Source organism: Sminthopsis crassicaudata, chromosome 3 (genome assembly GCF_048593235.1).
Source record: "Sminthopsis crassicaudata isolate SCR6 chromosome 3, ASM4859323v1, whole genome shotgun sequence".
Taxonomy (NCBI): domain Eukaryota; kingdom Metazoa; phylum Chordata; class Mammalia; order Dasyuromorphia; family Dasyuridae; genus Sminthopsis; species Sminthopsis crassicaudata.
The window spans coordinates 311,573,700-311,584,413 of NC_133619.1; the positions used below are offsets into that span (position 1 = coordinate 311,573,700).

At 38.6% G+C, this 10,714-nt stretch overlaps 1 long non-coding RNA gene across 2 annotated transcripts; it reads right to left on the minus strand.

The window, feature by feature from the left end:
- Positions 1 to 221: 221 nt before the first annotated feature.
- LOC141561467 (uncharacterized) lies at positions 222 to 6,795 on the minus strand. Of its 2 annotated transcripts, none has more exons than XR_012488061.1 (2): positions 6,520 to 6,795; positions 222 to 3,397 (listed from the first exon to the last, which is right to left on the minus strand). It is a non-coding gene; the product is annotated as an uncharacterized LOC141561467 (long non-coding RNA). The 2 variants fall into 2 exon arrangements; XR_012488060.1 differs by having other exon boundaries at positions 6,510 to 6,795.
- Positions 6,796 to 10,714: the final 3,919 nt, after the last annotated feature.

Genomic DNA, 10,714 nt, shown 5'->3' on the forward strand with positions numbered 1-10,714 from the left:
CTTTAGAATCCTGATCAATGCAATGATGAATCATGAGCCCAGAACACTGAAGATGAAACATGACACCTATCTCCTGCCAGAGATATGCATTCTTGGGAATGACCAACCTGGGAATCTGTTTTGCTGAACTACACGTTTATGATGGGGGTTTTATTTTTTTGTTGTTGTTACTGTTCAATGGGAGAGTAACAGCGGGAAGGGGAAAAAAAGTTAAAAGCATGTAAAAATAAAAATAAAAATTTATTAAGTAAGCCCAGGATACAGCCTTGGGGTATAGCCACAGTTAGTGGAGCTGACACATGAAGAATTAGCAAAGGAGATTTTAAATGTATTATATTAATTTATTATCATTATTTATTAATTTCAAAAAGCCATACAGAAAAAGCCTTTGATAACTTTCAACATGATTTTCTTTGGTTTTCAAAAGGCATTTTTATTTCTATACTCTTTCACCTTAACAACAGGCTATGTTCCAAAAATTCATTTTTCATTTGGTTGTTTGGAACTAGAAATGTACTTTCCCACAGAAACAATATATTATAAACAATGTAGGTTTCTAGTCCAGACCACAAAAGTGACTTGTGTGACTCTATGACCTATCATGTACACAATGTATGGCCCAAATAGAATTGAACCTAAATACTATTTTTCATGTTGTTTCTATTGGTAAATACATATAGGATTCCATCATGGAATATCATGATCACATAGATTCATTGGTTTGAAACCTTGGAGATTATATAATGCAGTTCCTTCATTTTGCAGGTAGGGAGACTGAAACAGGAAGAAGCAATTTACTTACCAAAATCAGAGGTGATACTAGAATCTACTTCTCTGACTTTTAAGATATATCATGATAATAATAAAAAAAATTGTGGGATATATTCTTCCCCCCCAAAAAAAAAAACCTATTCTTCACTTGCTATAAGAAATTTACATCTACCAATACAGACCCCCAGGTTCTGGAATTTACAGGCTGGTAGGTAAACAGCATGCCCAGGATGACATAGCCAGACTTTTAGAAACAGTACAAGAACCTGGGACATCTTGACTATATGGCTGGCCTTCCGTTCATTAAACCAAACTGCTTTTCAATAATCAAAAGCAAAAAGAATATGAAAAACTAACTTTAATTTAATTTTTTTCAAGTACAGGAATACCTTGTCACCAGTCAGCTTCAAAACTCATCAAATTCGACACATTTTAATGAGAAAAAATATTTCAGCACTTGATGCTTGCCTGGTCCTCATGGCACTTAACTGCCATCTTGGCTGAGCAGTAGGGATGTGAGGTTGGCTAGGGAAACTGCCCAGCCCTAGCAGCTACTGGTGCCAGGTTAGAGGTGGTGCACTTGGCAGGTAAGTCACAGGGCAATTCCTGCAGGATGATGTGCCTGCAGTGCAGTCTCCCAAATAGTATGACTTAAGGAGTATAGAATGACAGCCATGTTCAGCAGGAGGAGAAGCAGGACTCCTATAGTACTTGAACCTCAGCAGTGGCCAGAGCCCTGGGCAGTGGAAAGGTGGGACTGAGCTAGATCAAGAAGGAAGAAGGTGCTGGCCCAACTTGTTTCTCTGCAGCTTGCCTCTTTGGGGAATTAAGTGGGGAGGGAGTTTTAAACTGCAGACTAGAGATGTTGTACTGATAGAAAAAATCCTTTCAATACTGGTCATTTTCACCACTCCTTGTACCTTCTGGAATCAGTTAAAGCAACGAGTGCCAAAATACCACTGTGAATTACATATATTTCATTTGAAACCTCAAAACAATTCTGAGGTAGATATTACAGGTAATATTTTTATTTTTTATTATTTGATTATTTTGATTTGATTATTTTACAGAAGGGGAAACTAAAGCTCACTGCTTGCCTAGTACTGATGAGACTTTTACCCTGTTGTCTCTCTTTTTCCAGATACAGATCCCACAACAGTAACAGACTCCCCTTCCCTCACATTTTAAACATTTGGAATAAAGGAGGGGAGATTCCATAGTCCCAGGACTCAAGTGATGATTCCCTTGGCCCAGAGCAAGGGTTCTACAGATGAAGGAGCAGAGAAGGAAGGAAAAAAGTCTTCCCACTCCAGACCTAGCACTCTGCCCCCTCCGTGTGACCCAGCTGCTCAGCACAGTTTGCTTTTTTCTACGTTCCTACTCTCTCCCCTTCTTTTGTGGGATAAGGTGGGAGGCAAATATGTAACATATATGTATATGTGTGTGTAACTATATATACACTTGTGTATATATGTATGTTTATATATTTTCACATATATGTATATACTCTATATAGGTTTTATGTGTGTATATACACATACATATACAGAGCTGAATTAATAAAGTTACCTATTAGAAGCTAGTGTTGAGATCTGTTATTCAGTAGCACAGCCAGAAAAAACAGTGGACATAATCCTTTAGGTAAGAAGGGAAAAGGAAACTGTCAGTTAATATCCTAGAAAGCCTGGTTGAACAAGATTTAATTAAAAAAAAAAAACTAATTCATGCCATGCCACAACCTGAGCATTACCTCCTTTTCATCTTGTAGCACTCCCATGCAGTACTTGATTTATGAACTAAAAAGAAGACTAGGTTAGGAAACTTGGTTTCCCTGAATGACTTTCATCAGTCAATTAATCAACAGGCACATATTAAGTGATTACTCTGTGCTAGTGCTAGTACTCATACAGAAAGATAAGAATAAAATAGATCCTAACCTATTCTACCCAGAGAAATAACACATATATATATTAGTAATATAAAAAATCTATTACTTATATAAAATATAAGTAAATATACTATATGTACATACATACATGTAGTAAATTTTAAAATAGTATTTATTTTTTCCAAATACATGGAAAGATAGTTTTCAACATTCATTTTTATAAAACCTTGTGTTCCAAATCTTTCTGCTTCCCTCCTCCCTTCCCAAGATAGCAAGCTGTCTAATATAGGTTAAATATGTGACTTTTAAACATATTTCCATATTTGTTAAATTGTCCAAGAAAAATCAGACCAAAAAGAGAAAAAAAAAAAACACAAGCAAACAAACATAACAAAAAGATGAAAATACTATGCTTCAATCAACATCCAGAATCCATAGTTCTTTCTCTCTTAGGGCAGATGGGATTTTCCTTCACAAGTCTATTGGTATTGCCTTGAATCACCATATTGTTGGAAGAGACCAGTCCATTTGATCATCACATAATCTTGTTGTTACTATATGCAATGTTCTATCGGTTCTACTCACATCACTCAGCATCAATTCATGTCAGTCTTTCAAGGCTTTTCTGCAATCAGCTTGCCCACCATCATTTCTTATAGAACAATAATATTCCACTGCATTCATATTATTCAGCCATTCTTCAACTGATGAGCATCCCTGGTTTCCAGTTGCTTGCCACTACAAAAAGAGTTATATGTAGTAACTTTTCCAATCGAGGGGATGGAGATCAAGAAAATTTTTCTGTAGAAGATGGCATGTGAACTAAATTTTAAAAAGAACTAGAATGGGGACTAAATGAAGATTATAAAGACAATACAAATCAGAGAATACTATTTTTACCTTTTTTTCTTTTTTTTCTTTTGTTCTGCTTTTTTTTCACAACATGACTGATATGGAAATATGTTTAAAATGACTATATATGTATAACATATCAGATGGCTTGGTGTCTTGGGAAGTGGAGAAGGAAAGGGAAAGGTAAAAAAGTTGGAACTCAAAATCTTATATAAGTGAATATTGAAAATAATCTTTATGTATAATTGGAAAAATACTATTACAGTGGGAAAAAAGGAAAAAAAAACCTAGAGCTTTCAAAAAGAAAGAGCTGAAAGATTAAATTCTGGGAATGGGGCACATCTTGGACAAATTGCCTCCCATCTCCAGACTTCAATTTCTTGATGAGCAGTTTAAACTAAATGAACCTTCTATGATTCATTTTTATTTCTTCAAAGTTTGAGTTTAAGAACAACAATATTTTTTCCCTACCCTGGAAAACCCTCCATCCTGTTGGCAACGCCACACCATGACTATTATCCTTATGGGACCCCTGCTGCCATTTCTATCACCTAAGATTCTTTTTTTTCCCCCTACCCCTTTCCAATTCCCCATTTATATGCTATCTTTCCTCTTTAGAATATTGCTTCTGTAAGGAAGGGATTCTCTTTTTCTTTCTCTTCTCTCTCTCTACCTTTCTGTCTCTCTTTGTCTTTACCTCTTTCTACCTCTGTCTGGTTGTTTTCTGTCTCTCTTCCTCCCCTTCCCTACCCCATGTCTCCGTCTAAAAGTGTCTCTCTCTGTGTGTCTCTCTCTGTCTGTCTCTGTCTCTATATCTCTATCTCTGTCTGTTTCTCTCTGTGTCTCCCTCTGTGTGTCTGTCTCTGTTTCTCCCTTTCTTTATCTCTGTGTGTCTGTTTCTCTCTCTCTCTGTTTCTCTGTGTGTGTGTGTCTGTTTCTCTCTGTCTCTCTATGTGTGTCTGTTTCTCTGTCTGTCTCTCTCTGTCTCTGTTTCTTTCTCTCTGTGTCTGTTTCCCTCTCTGTGTGTCTCTCTGTCTCCCTCTATGTGTCTGTCTTTCTGCCTGTCTCTGTTTCTCTCTCTCTCTCTCTCTCTCTCTCTCTCTCTCTCTCTCTCTCTCTCTCTCTCTCTCTCTCTCTCTCTCTCTCTGTGTGTGTGTGTCTGTTTACCTCTGTGTGTGTCTGTTTCTCCGTCTGTTTTTCTCTGTCTCTGTTTCTCTGTCTCTCTCTCTCTTTCTGTCTCTCTGTCTCTGTCTCTCTGTCTCTCTGTCTCTCTCTCTCTGTCTGTCTCTCTCTCTCTCTCTCTCTCTCTCTCTCTCTCTCTGTCTTTCTGTCTGTCTCTGTCTGTCTCTGTTTCTCTCTGTGTGTCTTTTCCTCTGTGTGTCTGTCTCTCTGTCTGTCTCTGTTTCTCTCTGTGTGTTTCTCTGTCTCTGTCTGTTTCTATCTCTCTCTGTGTGTCTGTTTCCCTCTGTGGATCTCTGTCTCTCCCTCTGTCTCTGTGTGTCTATTTCTCTCTGTCTCTCTCTGTTTCTCTGTCTCTCTGTCTGTTTCTCTGTGTGTGTCTATTTCACTCTGTCTCTCTGTTTCTGTCTCTGTTTCTCTGTCTGTCTGTTTCTCTCTGTCTCTCTGTGTGTGTCTGTTTTCCTCTGTGGGTCTCTGTCTCTCTGTATGTCTCTGTTCTCTGTCTCTGTTTCTCTGTCTCTCTGTGTATTTGTTTCCCTCTGTGGGTCTCTGTCTCTCCCTCTTTCTGTCTGTGTGTCTGTTTCTCTCTGTCTGTTTCTCTCTATGTCTCTCTCTGTGTGTCTGTTTCCCTTTGTGTCTCTGTCTCTTTGTCTCTGTTTCTGTCTCTCTGTCTCTCTCTTTCTCTCTCTGTTTCCCTCTCTCCCTGCCTTACTATTTCATTTCTGCTTCTCTCTGACTCTTGTCTTGGAGACTAAATCTTTGCCTCTATCTTTGTATCTATCCATTTGTTTCTGTCTCTCTGTCTCTTCTTATTTGTTTCTCTTTGTTTCTGTTTCTATTTTTATCTCTCTGTATTTTCTATAGTCTCTGTCTTTTTCTGTCTCTCTTTCTTTCTCTGATTCTCTGTCCCTGATTCTCTCTCTCTCTCTTTCCCTTTCCTCAAAAGCAAATATAAAAATTATGCCTGCCATTTCCCAAGCCTACTCCCTCATCTGTAAAATGGGGACAGTCATGTGGCACTGAGTAGTACATATAACACAGAATTAAATGTGAGGAGAGCATTTTGAAAATTGTAAAGGTATCTCATAAAGGTGAATTATAGCACATTAATTTTAAAGCACTGTCATTTTTACTCTCAGCCACCATGTGAGGGAAGAGAGATATTTTATAACGGACAAAGCATAGGTACCGACAAGTTAGGTGATTTGTCTATGATTTCATAGCTCCACAGTAACAGGGCTCACTCAAATCAGAATTTCTTAGATGCCCAAATACAAGATTACAAAAATAATCTGTATTAGTTTCTCCTTTTATCCCAAATTCTGCCCTTCCACAAAAAAAAAAAAAAAAAAAAAAAAGTATTGTGTTCAAGATCACTTTATGGATAAAGTATTGCTAAAATAAGTAAGACGATGGAAAATTTTGATATATTAAACATATTATATATTAATATTATAATATATAGTATAGTGTAGCTATTGTGTATTAATATAAAATATATCTGATATTTTATTAATAAAATTCATTATTAAATTTTAATATAATTGGTTTACTTAGGTGTTTTACATATCTTATGTTTTACATTAATTTTTTTCTAAGAAAGGAGTCCATGATATTAAAAAAAAGATTAGAAACCTCTGCCAAAGGTTTTAGAAGAGTTAAGAAGCTGTGAACGGTAGTTAAGTACTTTGTGAGTTTAAGAATACCCGAGATAACGTAACTCACCCTGAACTTGTAGCTTCGGTAAAGAACAAGATAGGAACGGCATGATTTATTGTGAAAACCAAACGAGTTACATTTGGAGAGACTGACCCCTCACCTCGGCTCACCTCGCCGCTTTCAGAGCTATCTTCTGCGTCTCCTATCTCGCTTCATTTTCCGAGTGTGTATCCTTGTCTCTCTCCCTCTCCGCGTCTAGTCCCGGGCGTCTGCAAGCCTCTTTGCTTTTCCTGCCCCTCGGCCCTTCCCTGCCTGCGCTCTGCCCGCGCGTTCCCCTCCATTTGTCCGCTTCCTCTCACCACTGCCCAGTAGCATCTTCCCTTTCTAGCAGCAGGCCGGCCGCTCACGCTGGCAGAGGTTAGCAGACATCCCGGGCAGGTGCGGAAGGAGACAGCGCCAGGAAACCTGACTCCGGCCTCCCTTCCAGCCCCGGGGTGGGGCTTCCCCTCCCCCCCTGACCCTGGCATCTGGTGTTCTTACCTGGGACTGGACGGCAGACTCGGAGCTCTCCTCCTCTGATCTCTTTTCTTCTTGTCATCCCCCGACGCAGCCTCTTCCCCGGCGCCTCCCCCTTCCACGGGCTCCTCCACTCTGATTCCTGTTTCCTAATGACCGATCCAAACTCCCAACTGCTTCTTTCCCTTGGCAGTTCGGCTTGGTGTTCCTGGTCCGGGCTGCCCCTGGGCCAATTAACCCCACTGCACCCGGCAGCGAGGGCCGAAGGTTCTTCTCGAGGCTCTCCCGCGGCCGGCTTTTCTCGGCTCTCCCTTTTTCCAGCCTGCCCCCTTTTACCGCTTTTCTTCCCTCCACATGCCTTTCAGCGCCTTAATCTGTTAATTATCATATGAAACACATTTAAATAAAACCTATTTAAATACATAGGAAATACAAATTTATACACATATATACATTGTGAGTAAATATATAAATTATCTATATGTTTCTCTTTACTTCACATACCTTTCATCATCTCAATCTGTTATATGAAACACATTTTGAATAAAATCTATTGAAATACAATAGAAAATATAAATTTATACATATTTATAAGCATACATTGTACATATATATATACATTATATGTTTATATAGATAAATAAAGTATATATAGTTTTAGATAGATAGATAAATGTATGTTTTCCTGATGGTCGTCAGGGAAAAAAAATAGATCTCTCTTCTTCCGATACATGCAAAACATGCAGAAACAGTTCTTGCCCTCAATATTCTTCTGCCCATTCACTTAAAAATTCTGCTTACTCATGCACTCAGGGCAATCAGGATGTTTGAATCCCAGGGAAGCATGATGGTTTCCCTTTCTAGGTAAATATTCTGCCTGCCATGCAGTAAAAGGAACTGGAATCTCTTTATCTACAATAATGAAATGGGAGGCAGCATAAAATAGTGAATAAAGAACTTACATGAGTCTGGAAGATCTGGATTCAAGTCTCCACTTTGATATAGACAAGCTGTCTAACCATGGACAAGACACTTATGCTTTAACTTATGCTTTAATGGTCCTTAAACTTTTTAAATAGGGGGCCAGTTCACTGTCCCTCAGACTGTTGGAGGGAGGACTACAGTGAAACAAAAGCTCACACTGTCTCTGCCCCTCAGCCCATTTGCCATAACCCAGCCAGCCACATAAACGTCCTCAGCAGCGGCATCTGGCCCACTGGCCGTAGTTTGAGAACCCCTACTAGGCATTCCCAGGCAGTGCTCTCAGACTATAAATTACAAAATTGTTGGCAATCTATGTTAATACAGGGAACATCCTTCACAGAAGCTATGATAATACCAATGATAGAAATGATGACACCAGTAATAGAAATCACAGGTCCAAACAACATGAAAAATAAATGGCACCAAAAAAATGGATATTTCTGTTAATGTTTACTATGTTCAGATATTACTGAATCAGGGTGTGTTTTTTAAAGGAGCAGTCTCTATACTTTACTCTAGGTGAGGGAACCACAGTTTTAAATTTTCTTTGTTGATTAAAAAAAAACTATCTTTCTCATTGTATTCACAACAAAGCAGACATCTTGAAAGCATCAGTTCCACTTCATTTATTCATTTAACCAGAATCTATTAAGTAACTTCTGGGTACTAGCTTTGTATTAAGCACTGGAGATACAAAGTTTTATTAGCATGATCCTCAATTCTTTGAACTGATAGAATTCTAGCTTTTAGTCAAATGTGGTTTTATGTAAGTTGTTTAAATATGGCTTTATACCTGTATTGATTTCTCTGTTCTTATCCACAGCTAGTTGTAAGGTTATAGAATCATAGAATGTATGAGAGGTAGCAAAATGCACAAAGGCTGGGTCTAAAATGATAATCTGGGTTTCCATCCTGCCTCTCATCTATACTGATCCAAGTGATGTTGGAACAGTCACTTAGCATTTTAGGGCCTTAGGCAGATCCCTAAAACACTTAAATGACACAAGTTACTGATCTACACCTAGAACATTTCTACAAACCAATTTTCACATACTGATGAAATCATAAGTCTGGATGCCCACTCCCACCACTAACAGTGCCAAACTCCTATAACTTAGTCTCTCATTTCACAGATGATAAAACAATTACTATATTTATACTTTTAATTATGTTCCTTAGATCTAGAAAACCTGAGTTCAAATGCTGCCTCAGAAACTAAGGGGGGGGGGGAAGAGCAGCTAGGTCCAGGTGGCCCTGAAATTAGTAGGACCTGAGTTCAAAGTTCAAATATGGCCTTAGTCACTTAATACTTCCTGGCTGTGTGACCTGGGAAAAGTCACTTAACCCCAATTGCCTCAGGAAAAAGAAAGACAGAAAGAAAGACAGACAGACAGACAGAAAGAAAGACAAACAAAAAGAAAGAAAAAAAGAGAGAGAAGGAAAGAGAGAAAGAAAGAGAGAGAGAGAGAGAGAAGGAAAGAAAGAGAAAGAAAGAGAGAAAGAGAGAAAGAGGGAGAGAGAGAGAAAAAGAGGGAGAGAGAGAGAAAAAGAGAAAGAGGCAGAGAGAAAAAGAGAAAGAGAAAGAGAGAGGAAGAGAGGGAGGAAGGGAGGGAGGAAGAAAGAAAAGAAAGAAAGAGGGAGGGAGGAAAGAAGGAAGTATTGTGCAACAGTTCTTCTAATTGTCCTGCCTCAGTTTCTCCAATTGTTCTGCCTCACTTTCCCTAATTGGTTCTGACTCAGTTTCCCTAAATTGGTCCTGCCTCAGTTTCTCTAATTGTCTTGCCTCAGTTTCCCTAATTGGTTCTGCCTCAGTTTCCCTAAATTGGTCCTGCCTCAGTTTCCCTAATTGTTCTGCCTCCATCCCCTTAGTTGCAAACCCCGCTCTGGTTCATGAAGACTGATATAACTCTGGAATATTTGCCCTAAGGTTATATAAATTGTCAATGTATAAACTCAAAAAGGGGGACTCCAGACATTCTGTTGCCAGACACTTTCTTAACTCCAAGTTTGTTAGAATTTATACTCCTACCCCTCAACTTGTCAGAGCTAAGTTGATGGTTCCTGCCTGGAGATTCCTGCTCACCAGAGTTCACCAGAGTTTGAACTCCACCCCCCCACCTGCCTTTATTTAGCTACTGTGTATAAATATGTCATTGACCCAACATTGCTATTATTGGGATTATATCCCAAAGAAATACTAAAGAGTGGAAAGGGACCTGTATGTGCCAAAATGTTTGTGGCAGCTCTTTTTGTTGTAGCTAGAAACTGGAAGTTGAATGGATGTCCATCAATTGGAGAATGGTTGGGTAAATTGTGGTATATGAAGGTTATGGAATATTATTGCTCTGTAAGAAATGACCAGCAGGAGGAATACAGAGAGGCTTGGAGAGACTTGCATGAACTGATGCTGAGTGAAATGAGCAGAACCAGAAGATCACTATACACTTCAACAACAATACTGTATGAGGATGTATTCTGATGGAAGTGGAAATCTTCAACATAAAGAAGATCCAGCTCACTTCCAGTTGATCAATGATGGACAGAAATAACTATACCCAGAGAAGGAACACTGGGAAGCGAATGTAAATTGTTAGCACTACTGTCTATCTACCCAGGTTACTTATACCTTCGGAAGCTAATAATTAATGTGCAACAAGAAAATGGTATTTACACACATATATTGTATCTAGGTTATATTGTAACACATGTAAAATGTATGGGATTACCTGCCATCGGGGGGAGGGAGTGAAGGGAGGGAGGGGATAATTTGAAAAAATGAATAAAATTAAAAAAAAAAAAAAAAAGGTATCTTTTCCAGACATGACAACCATTAAAATTTAAATGCTGAATTGTAAATAAATAAAT